The sequence below is a fragment of the Mercurialis annua genome, linkage group LG7, assembly GCF_937616625.2.
Source record: "Mercurialis annua linkage group LG7, ddMerAnnu1.2, whole genome shotgun sequence".
In the NCBI taxonomy this organism is placed as follows: domain Eukaryota; kingdom Viridiplantae; phylum Streptophyta; class Magnoliopsida; order Malpighiales; family Euphorbiaceae; genus Mercurialis; species Mercurialis annua.
In genome coordinates this window covers 44,671,379-44,680,958 of record NC_065576.1, presented here as the reverse complement: position 1 = coordinate 44,680,958, position 9,580 = coordinate 44,671,379, and the positions used below count along the sequence as shown (strand labels likewise).

At 32.8% G+C, this 9,580-nt stretch overlaps 1 long non-coding RNA gene across 1 annotated transcript; it reads left to right on the top strand.

Moving 5' to 3' along the window:
- Window positions 1-4,960: 4,960 nt before the first annotated feature.
- Window positions 4,961-6,990, top strand: LOC126657409 (uncharacterized). Its single transcript, XR_007633323.2, has 3 exons — window positions 4,961-5,181; window positions 6,133-6,246; window positions 6,782-6,990. It is a non-coding gene; the product is annotated as an uncharacterized LOC126657409 (long non-coding RNA).
- The last annotated feature ends 2,590 nt before the right edge of the window (window positions 6,991-9,580 follow it).

The following is a 9,580-nucleotide window of genomic DNA, read 5'->3' as shown; positions in this document are numbered from 1 at the left end:
TTGAGGATGGAGCAGGTGTCTTTCATTTACGGAATGGACAGTAGCCATGACATTAACGTGCAACAGGTCTGCTCTTGGTAGCTCAGTATCTGCAGAAACATTTACCTGAGAAAAAAGCTTAGCAGCAGCTAAGAGTTTACAGAAGGAAGCTGCAGTGAATGTTCCTGAAGCAGAGTTCCAAGATATGGTGTCAAAATTGTTGTCCCGTCTTGCTATACCATTAAACTGGTTCTGAAGATCAACCAGTACATAAGATTCTGCACCCCTCAATCGTCGTCTCCATTTCCAACCATCTCGCCAAATATGATAAATAGAAGCATTCTTTTGGTTTGAAAGATTAAAAAGCTTTGAAAAACGTTCAAAAGCTGTCCCATTTCCCATCCAATTATCGAACCACAAAGAAATAGTATGCCCATCACCCACTTTATATCGCACATTATCAATAAAGATATTCCAGATAAATTTGTCATTACAGCAACTCTTTTTGATACCCTTCCAAATATTAGAAGTTTTTTTGGAATCTCCAAACAAAAGAGAATCCCAATCCGAGAGAAGAGAGCAATTTGAAACCACAAGGTACCAAAGAGAGTTCCTGTCACTAAAACGCAATTTCCAAACCCACTTAAATAAAAGGCTTTGATTTCTCACCCTAAGGTTAGAAATACCCAGACCACCATTCTCTAAATTTTGACAAATTACATCCCAGGAAACTTTACAAAGGGCTCTAGATGAAACATCACCTTTCCAGAGGAAGCGCTTCATATAAGATTCCAGCTTACTCTGAACCCCATACGGCATCCTGAAAACAGACATAAAATAAACCGGCACACTAAACAGTACCGATTTAATCAAAACTAACCTGCCTGCCGGAGAAAGGAGAGAACCCTTCCACAAAGCAAGCTTAGCTTTGAACCGGTCCACCACATGATCCCAAAACCCTGTAGCAAGTTGCCGTCTCAACAGAGGCAAACCAAGATACTTAATAGGAAGATTCTCCACCTTACAACCCACCACATTAGCTGCAATCGCCAACTCACTCTCATTAACATTGACTCCCATAATTGAACTTTTATGAAAGTTAATTTTCAGACCAGAAACAACCTCAAAGCACCGAAGAATCCTCGTCAAATTCTTAAGTTTACTAATATCATAAGGGATAAAGATCAGAGTATCATCTGCAAACTGCAAAAGAGATAAAGGATCACACCTGTCTGTAAAGAGTAACCTGTAGTAAAACCCATCTGACAAGACGTATCCAGCAAACATTTCAGACCCTCTACTGCAAGAACAAACAAATATGGAGAGATAGGATCTCCCTGTCGCACACCCCTCTGCAGCTGAATAGGGTTAACAGGGCTCCCATTCACCAAAATAGAAGTGATAGCAGATGAAAAACAATATGACATCCAGTCAAGCCACATCTTAGGAAAGCCCATACAACGCATTACCGAAATCAAGTAATTCCAATCTATGCTATCAAAAGCCTTCTGAAAATCAATTTTCAGCACCAACAACTTATGTTTCCGTCTATTAGCCATGTGAAGTATCTCATTAGCAATCATAGAGCACTCCAGAATGCTCCTACCTTTTAGAAATGCATGCTGACAATCTGAAACAACAACAGGTAAAATAGGAGCCAAACGGATAGATAGAGTTTTCGATAGAAGCTTATAAATACCATTCACAAGGCTAATAGGTCTGTAGTCTTTGAGCTCAAAAGACCCGATCACCTTAGGTATAAGAACCATAAATGAAGAGTTGATTCCCTTAGGCAGTAAACCCGTCAATGTCCAAAACATCTCGACAATCTCTCTTTTCATAATAGGCCATGCTTTGTGATAGAAGTAAAAGTTAAAACCATCCGGCCCTGGTGCTTTTCTTCCACTACAAGAACAAATCGCTGCATATATCTCCTCCTCATCAAACTTTTTAAAATTGTCACGATTATCCCATTTTTTAATATTCAAATTTTTTTCTAGCATTTAAACTAATCCTGCATGTAATAACTTAGAGTTAAATTCAAAAAATGGCTATAAAATGTTCTGAATATTTCAAAATGAGTTAATTCTGACGATTTTAAAAGGTATAACTGATAAAACCAATAAAGGTTTGGTGTTAAAACAAAATTAGCCCATTTTTAAACACTAGTCTTGTTTTACGTGCTACGCACGTGGCTCGTAACGTGACTCGTCAATTCATGTATTATCATTTTAAGACAAAATTAAAAAAATCAAATTAATTTTTTTTTATATTTATCTTTCTATTTTTACACATGGCTCGTGATGTGATTCATTAGTTTATATTTTATAAATTTTATTATGAAAATAAAGAAAAAATTTTAAAAAATATAACTTAGTAAAAAAATTGAGTAGTTAGTTGTTTGTTATTAGATTAACAATACTATAAATTTTATTAATAAAATTATTTAATCATTGAAAAGCTCTGAATGGACCGAATAATTAAATCGAATGTAAAGTTATTAAATGTAAATTTTGTAGTATAAAGGTATTTGAGTGCTTTCTAGTATTATAATGTTATTCATCATTTTATAGTATTATTTTTTCAGTCTATGTTGATATTCATATTTTTTTTAGTCTATGTATATATCTGTATATTGGTATTTTCATACTAAAATAGTCACAAATAAGGATTAGGAGTAGTATTTTTAAATCATTAATTTTAAAATAAAATTAAACTGAAGAATGTGTAAAATTATTAAAATTGTAAATTTTTGTAAGCTACATATGATAGACAAATACTATAAAATAGGTGAGTATTTTAATTATAGTAAAAGCAGTTTAAATTAGCTAATATTTTGACAATATTATCAAATAATTATTAAAAATTATAGCAAAAAATATTAATGTAAATATAAAGATTTTATGGTTATTAATTAATCACTAAAGATATACAATTAGAGTCCTAATTTTATATATTATATATCAGAGACATCCTAATTATAATAGTATTGTATTATACAAAATTTACCTATTTAATTGGCTTTGCACTCAAATTATTCCGTCTACTTACTGAACTATAAATTTATTTTCTTTGGTTTATATTGAATGATGAGACATTTCTAATTTATAGGTAAGACATCAATCCGGTTCAAAGACGTTTTTATATGTTCTATCTTTTCACTTTAACATGCAAACTGCGAGTGTTCATATTAACTGTGTTGCTAGTGTAATCAAACCAAAAGTTTGATATCCCTATTAATTAGGAAAAGATTAGCTTCTATGCTCAATTAGCATTCCTCCTCCATGATATAATTTTATTTTAACTAAGACTCTATTTTAATAATTTTCAGTAATTAATTAAATAACTAATTTGTTAATGACTATAAAACTGTTATTTAATATAAATTAAAAAGGGTTATTTCGTAAATTTGCTTGTTGCCCTCATCCGTACTTTTTTATATAGTATAGATGATGATTTTTATATCTTGTTTTTGTTATTTCAATAATAATTATTGTTATTATAAAATATCCTAAGCATTTGGAAAAAATGGATCGTACTTTTAACTATAAAAAGTACTATTATTTTTCATTTTAAAACATGAAAATTCATTCTTCATTTTTGAATTTTTAAAAGATACAACTAAATGTTAAACTATCAATTATATTCATATTTTTTTTAATCTTTTAATAATTATGCAAATACATATAATATTAAGTTTTTGTTTTTGAACCTAACTAATAAAATTAAATTGAGTAAAAGTATAAACTATATATATAATATGTAATTATATGGGGTCTCCATGAGGACGAGAACGGAGATCCCCATGCCGTAAATGGAGAATAATCTTCCGCCATGTACCCATATTGGAGGTAATTGATGGAAATTTTCCTCCCCATTAGGAGCAGATCTCCATAGAGAACGGAAAATCCCCTCTCATTACTATCCCTGCTCAAGGGAAGTAGGAATTTTCATTTTAATAAAAACATAAAATAAATTAGAGATGAGATGCTTTGAATTGATTTTTGGGCTTAAAATTAATAGCCAAAAGTCATCTATTATTGATATTAATGTTGATCCTGTTCTTTTATCTACAGCGTTTGAAATTTTGAATTGCAAAGTGGAGGAGCTTCCAATTACATATTTGGGTCTTCCTTTCTCGGATAGATCGATGGGCATTAGACTTTGGGATCCGGTAGTCAGTAACTTTAATTCTCAGTTATCTTCTTGGAAAGGAAATCTTCTTTCTCCAGCAGGTCGTCTTACTCTCATCAAATTCGTTTTATGCAGTTTGCTGGTTTATTATTTATGTTCTTTTTGTATCCTTCAATCGGTGGTCGAGTCTCTTCAACATATCATGTGAAGGTTTCTTTGGAACGATAATGTGGATAGTCAGGACTTCAATAAAGTTGCTTGGAAAGATGTGTGTGTTCCTTTTAAAGCCGGTGGTCTGGGAATTACTCCTATGCGCACTAAAAATTTGTGTTTATTGTTTAAGTGGATCTGGAAATTGATGACATGCGATAGGAATTCTATTTGGTTTACTGTTTTTTCGAACATCTCTTCTTGTGTTTCTTGGTTTGACATTGAGCACTACTAGAATTCCTGTGATTAGCGACCGAAATTAGCGACGGACGGTAATTCCGTCGCTAATTTCGATAATACCGACGGACTTGGCGACAGACACAATGTCCGTCGCCAAGTTCTCAAAATAAATTGGCAGGAGCTCACCCGCCATTTTTTCCCCCTGTTTTTAGCGACGGATTCTAAAAATCCGTCGCTAATTTTTAGGAGCTAATGAAACGCAGAGTTTCATTGTTACGTTAGCGACGGATTTTCATAATCCGTCGCTAACGTAACAATGAAACTCTGCGTTTCATTTAATGTCTTACATTAGCGACGGATACGATATCCGTCGCTAATGTAAGACATTAAACGGGCAGAAGCCCTTTCCCTTCCCCATTATTTTCTTTTCCTTTTTTTCATACCGCCGTCTGCCTCCAGTCCATACCGCCGGTCCCTTCGTTCACCTTCAGTCTACCGCCGGTCCCTTCGTTCCCTTCAGTCTACCGCCGGTCTCTTCGTTCACCTTCCTCTCCGCCGTCCTCCACTTCCAGACGTCGCCGTCCTCCACTGCCAGACGAAGCCCGCCGTTCACCTTCCTCTCTGCCGTTCGACGCCGGCACCGTTTTCCGCCGTCAGCCACCATCCGCTGCAGTAGAGGTAAGGTTTTATATATTTATTTATTTCTTTATTATATTTTCAGATTTAATATAGGTTTTTAGATTGTAAATTAGGTTTAAAATTAGGTTTTTAGATTGTAAATTAGGTTTAAAATTAGGTTTTTAGATTGTAAATTAGGTTTAAAATTAGGTTTTTAGATTGTAAATTAGGTTTACTAATTTAATAAAATTAGGTTAATATTAGGTTAAAAGTCAATTAGGTTTTAATAAATTAGGCTAATTGTTAATTAGGATTTATTAAAATTAATTTTAATTAGATTAATTTTTAATTAAGTTAAATTGAAATTGTTTGCATTAAATTTTGAAAAATTAGATATGTTATTATTTTAAATAATAATTAATTATGTTAATTGTTAATTAAATTATGTAAATATATTAGACAATGTTAGATAATTAAATTATACAATTCAATTTAGAGTTTAGTTAACATTAATTAATTTTTTTTAGTTTGTGGTGTAGTTATTATTTAAGACATTTAGTTATTTATTTAGTATTATTACGATATTAATTATGTTTTGTTTGTTTTAGTATTTTAATTAGGTTATGTAATTAGTAATATTTTATTAATTGATGAACTTTTAAGTTTATTAAATTATATATATGATTAGGTTAATTAAATTGTTAATTTGTAGGTTAAATAAATTATAATTAAATTAGAGTAGATGTTTTATTAGAGTTAATTGAATTGTTTAATTTGATTACGTAATTTATTCTTAATTTGAATAATTTGAGATGAAATGGTTTGTTGGTTATGTTGGAATATGTAATGTTTGTTTGCAGGACTTCCCTGAAAAATGGGTGATGCTCATTTTAAGGGGAAGTGCTGCCGAATTTTCAATAAGTATACAATAACTACTTTATAACTAATAGTGTAAAATTAATTATTTAATTAATTGTGTTCTACAAAACTAATATAAAACTATTATATTAGGTTTGTGTCTCGCTGACGGTTGCTGATAGCCGCTTATCATAGCCATTGTTGTCTGTTTACACCGCGTCTACCGTATCCATATCTCTTTTTTATTGCGGTTCTGCTCTTCAACAAGTAAGTGTTACTGCATTTTTGTTTTTAATTTTTATTAGTTAGAGTAAATTCAATAAAAGTTAAATTTATTTAACAAAGATTTTATTCCCACCGAATAAAATCTTACCTAGCCGTAGAAACCCGTCCCGTGTGTTCAAGAGATTGAACGACACGGGATTGTACGTGTGTACAGTTCGTAAAATTGCTGTCGTCTGCGTAATTTGATCACGAAAAAACATATATGTATGGATATGGTATAGGAATATTTGGTAGTTTTCTGGCGTATGTTCTCCGGGTGGCTATTTAATATAGGCTATGTAACGCTTATTCCTTACGGAATATATAATTAGCGTTACACACCCTATATTATGTAATGCACCTGGGGAACGACGCCGGAAGGCTGCCGAATATTTTTTCCGTATTCATGCATATATCGTGATCGAATTATGGGGCGCCAGTTTTGCGAATGGGATAGGACCCTACCCTTTTAGCAGTCAATTACATTGACTTTGCTACATTGAGCTTATGAAACAGTACCTAATTGTACGTCCCCCAGAAATGAATCCAGACCGCAGTTGGATGTATACGAGGCATGACAGAGGCTTCCTGCCGCCAGATTTTTTCCCTAATCTTGAAGAGTTCGTGAATTTTGCCGTACAACATCCCGAGTGTATGAGTGGGGAAGAGATAAAATGCCCATGTTCTAGGACAAAATGTAGAAATACGAATTTTCGAGATGTCGAAGTTGTGAAACTATATGTCTTGCAGTCTGAGTTTGTTCCAGATTACTATGTCTGGATTCACCACGGTGAAGTGAATGTACCTCCTGTAGTTCAGCAGCCGGCTAATGAATACGATTACTATAATGAGGGAGGGGGAGATTTAAACTCTGGTCAGAGAATGGTTATCGATGCTGCTGGTCCTGAAGTTTTTGAGGAAGAGACCCCGAATGAAGAAGCTCAGAAGTTTTTTGATTTGATGAGTGCGGCAGAAGAAGAAATATGGCCCGGAAATAGCAGACACTCACCCCTGTCCGCATCTGTTGAAATTTTGGATATTAAGTGTGCACATTTGGAAAGAGATTTTTAATGTTTGTGTTAAAGATAGGACTGTTTGGATTTGTTTTATGGAATCGGTTTCGGTGTCTTTGGGCGATGGTTCTCATATTCGTTTTTGGCAGGACCGGTGGCTGTCTGACCCTCTAATTCTTTTATTTCCAGATTTGTATCATCTTAGCAGAAATAAGAATGTCATGGTCTCAAATATTTTGGATGAACAACTCAATATTTATAGCAATTTTTTGTGGTCCAGACGTTTGAGGATTGGTAAGCAGATCAGGTTGTCCTCCTTGCGTCAATTACTGTTGCAACCTGCTGAATTACAGACCTGCACAGATCAGTTCTTGTGGCAGAAAATGAAGATGTACTCCTCAGTCTCCATGGTGCAGCTGCTGTCCGTTAATGCTTCTCCAAATCTGTCTGAGGTTTCTTTTTTTTTTTATCTCAGTCCATTTGGAAAGAATTTCTTCCCCCTCGCATTCAATTTTTCATCTGGTTGCTTGCTCGGGATCGTATCTCATCAAACGTGGTCTTGGTAAGTCAAAGAATTCTTCAACCGAATCAGTCTGTGTGCTTTATGTGGAGAGGATGAATCCGGTTCTCATATTGTTATTCATTGCAATTTTGCCCAGAACTTTTGAAATATCATTTTGTCAAAATGCAATATTTGTTGGGTGGCTCAATTTTCTATCGAGAATTTCTTTTTATTTTAGATTTATGTATCTTTTGGAAGATATCAGAATTTGTAGAAACTTATTTGGTTTTATGGAGTATGGCATCTTTGGAAAGCTAGAAATAAGAGGGTGTTCAAAGAAGAAATAGCAAATTTGTAAAGCTTGGTTTTTCTAACCATTTGTAAGGCAGTGGAGTTTTATCGTGCTAAGAATCCGAGCTTCCTTTATTTGGGGAATGACGTTTTTCGATCTATTGAGTTGTTTTGCAATTATTCCTAATTGTTATTTTTTCTGACTTTTTTGCCAGCTACTCTTTATAGATGTGCTAATACACCTATCATTTATCAAAAAAATAAAATAAAATGAAAAACAATTATACTTATAAACATACCGAGTTTTGACTCTCAAAAGCACTGTTTAGAGATTTTGATCAGAAGCAGTGTTTAAAGATCTTGACTTGTTCGCAGATTGTCCAGTCAAAAAATCTTAATTCTTACTTACACTTTATGTCACAAACTTTCATTAAAGATTTAGGCTAGCGCACTTTTAAATTTTTAACTCTTAGATTAGTAATAAATATATTCACAAATTTTATATTAATTTAAATTTTTATCACGTGTATTTAAAGTTGTGTAATAATTCATCAAGTATTTCGTTTATAATTCTATAATTATTTTAAATTTAATGATATTAATTATAAAAAAATTGATTGTAACTAAACTTACATATTTAACATGGACGTTAAGTAATTACAATTTTATATAAAATAGAATTATAAATTTATTATTCATCAAAAAAAATTATAATTATTTATGATTAATCATATTTTTAATTATATTCTTTTTTGCTGCATCTGAACGCTACTAAAGTAGTTGACAGTCGTTGGAATTAGAGAGATGAACGTGGAGACAAATTTTCTTCGATAGTATTATGGGATGGTTGTGAGACGAAACTTCACTGCTTTGGACTGCTTATATTATCTTTATATTGATATCGTACTGTTCATTACATTCATGATCAGTGCATGTGCTGAAATATAACTATTATAAAGAAACGAACAAAGGATCATTTCAACCTCTGAATTTAGTTTGAAATATCAAAAAAATTAAGTTCGTGACAATAGATCAAATAAACTTATACCTTAACAAATCGTATCAAATATGCCTGAGAGAGTGGAAATATCACCTTAAATTATGCAAAACCGGATCAATTCATCTTTCCTTTTCTACTAGAAACCGCTCCATTTCGACCGCCGACGCCACACCCACCGAAAACTGGGTTTTTGATTTTTGTGTGCCTATAAGGCATTGAAATTTCCGGTTTAGTATTTCTTTGGAATTTAATTCCAAAAGAGTGTTTGGGCCCACGCGTTCCGCATTGTAGGAATGCGGAACACTTGGCGTTCCGCATTCCTACAATGCGGAACTTATTAATCAACTGATTAATTACTTAATCAGTTGATTAATTACTCCCCAATGATTGGGGAGTACTTTTGTCTCCCCAATTATTGATGTACCAATATTATTTACATACAAATTTAATCTAAAAATTATATATTCATTTCGCCTCAATAAAGTTTGATTACTTAAAAAAAATATACTATTGAGAAAATCGATTTGACAT